The sequence below is a fragment of the Meles meles genome, unplaced genomic scaffold, assembly GCF_922984935.1.
Source record: "Meles meles unplaced genomic scaffold, mMelMel3.1 paternal haplotype, whole genome shotgun sequence".
NCBI lineage: Eukaryota > Metazoa > Chordata > Mammalia > Carnivora > Mustelidae > Meles > Meles meles.
The window spans coordinates 493,739-495,994 of NW_025721142.1; positions in this window are offsets into that span (position 1 = coordinate 493,739).

The window sequence follows — 2,256 nt, forward strand, 5'->3', positions numbered from 1 at the left end:
CTGTCCATTGATTGTGCTGTGTCCCACACATTTTCATATGTTGTATGTTCATTTTCCTTCACTTCAAGGCATTGAGATTTGATCTTTGATCTTTGATCATCTAGAAGGTTACTTTCTCAGTGTTTGGATATTTGTTCGTTTTCTCCTTTGGATACCTAGTTTGCTTTTTAAATATATTTTTTTTAATGTTGAAATTGTACTTCCGAGAAATTGATCGATAGGGTTGTCTTTGTTTCAGGTGTACAATAGAGCGATTCCCTTCCCCTACCCCACCTGCTGTCAGCTCCGGTTGCAGGCACTGATGTGCCTTGGAGACTCAGGTGCACCTCCCCCACCCCTCCTCCCTTCAGCTCCTGTTGCCAGGCACTGGTTTGCGTTGGAGACGGAACCCTCGTAGGGGTTCCAAGCACTTCCTAGTGGCCCAGAAGACACTGGTGATCGGAGACCAAGCCACAAGGCTCTTTGGAGCCAGCTGGGGGCCATCCAAATGCCTCCCCACACAGTTCTGGAGCCGCTGTGGGCTGTCCTGGAGCAGCTGTGGGCTGCTGGGTTGGTGATAGACGAACGTTGGCCACATGTGCCACGAGTCTCTGGGTTTCGCTGGGAGATCCTGGTGTGCACTGCAGTGGTGGTGTTCCTGGGAAAGAGTGCACTCAGCTTCCGAAGAAGAAAGTGGCAGTGTGCCCAGAACGAGGAAGTCTCTGGAAAAGGCATGGAGAAGACCGAACCGGACGCACAAGCCCGTGGAGCTGTCGCATCATCCGAGCCGAAGGCCAGTCCTCTCCCGTTCCAGCTTCTTGCTCTGGCTGCCCTGAATCAAGATGCCGGGTATTGGTCAGTGGGAAACACCACGCAACTGCTGAAGGGAGTTCGGGAAAGGCTGTTGAAGAGCCCTCACCAGCTGCCTCCTGAAAATCCCATCTGTGGAGCAGCCCGGGAAGATGGAGAAGCCCTGGTGAGGAAAACACCAGAAGGCTTCAAGGACAGCCGTGATCTGCAGGCAAGTGCAGACCCGCTGGTTCAGGAGATTGGCAGCTGTGGACAGAGAGTGCAGGACGAGGCAGGGCAGGCAGGCAGGCCAGAGCTTCCTGAAGGAGGAGTGCGGCGGCAGGCCAGCGCTGAGGGCCAGAGCCAACAGCACACCCTCAGCCAGATCCTCCTGAAGGGGATGCATGTGCTAGAGCTGCTTGGAGATCATCTGGAAGGTGGGGGCTCAAGGAGGCAGGTGGAGACTGGCTCCTCCTCCCCTGACCACGTGCCCTCAGGCGGGAGCCCCGTGAACCAATTAAAGCCGTCCAGGGCACTGAAGAAGGCACGTCAGAGGAATGAAGAGCTCCCAAGAAACCCAACAAGCCACCAAGCTGAGCAAGGACCTGTTCACCTTCGGAACACCCTCCTGGACGGTGAGATTCCGAAGTTGCGCCTGAAGCTTGAGCCAGAGCCGAAGCTGTGCGAAGAGCACCTCAGACACCTGGAGAGGAAGATGATGGAGGAGAAGGCACGCTGCCTGCAAGTGAAGAACGAGCTTGCCAAGGTGCGCAGGAAGGCGGATGCTGCCCACTGGCACTTGGGCCTCTATAGGAACATGGCCGCCGACCTGCACCGAGAATGGCAGCAAATCGCCTCCTTGCATGAGCGGGAGCGCCTCCTGGTGGAGAAGAGGAGTGAGGAGAGCCAGAAGGCTGTCCTGTGGGCAGAGAGGGAGTTCCAAAGGCTCCAGGCCCAAAACCATTGCCTCAGGCAGAAGCTGGCCAACTCTGGGCCCAAGGTCCAGCCTGTCTCCGGGGGGCCTCCTGCTCCTGCTCCTGCTGTTCCGGGCACAGCCTCCAAATACCCTCAAGGGCCAAAGGCTCCCCTGAAACCCAGGAAGCCCAAGAAGGGAGCAAGGGTGCACTGGCCAGACTCCAAGTTCTCGGGTCCCCTGCAGGTCTGATTCCCTTGCCCAGCAGCCACCAACACTCACAACCAGAGCACAGAAGCTCCTGTGCTGACCCCTTCAGCCATACCCATGGCTCCTTTGACTTGAGATCCACCCCATCCTTTAGCCTGATGCTCCATATTCCCTGGAGCCGTATGAGTGTGAGAGAATATTTTTCAGTGTTCAGCGTAACACAAATAAAAATAAAAATATCCAATGGCTGAGACTACTGCTACTGAGAATGGATTTGATTAAGGGATTCTATGCCAAGCAAGGGACGGTTTGAAGTGTCTTGTATCGATCCCTTAATCGTCCCAATAACCCAGTGTGTCATGTCT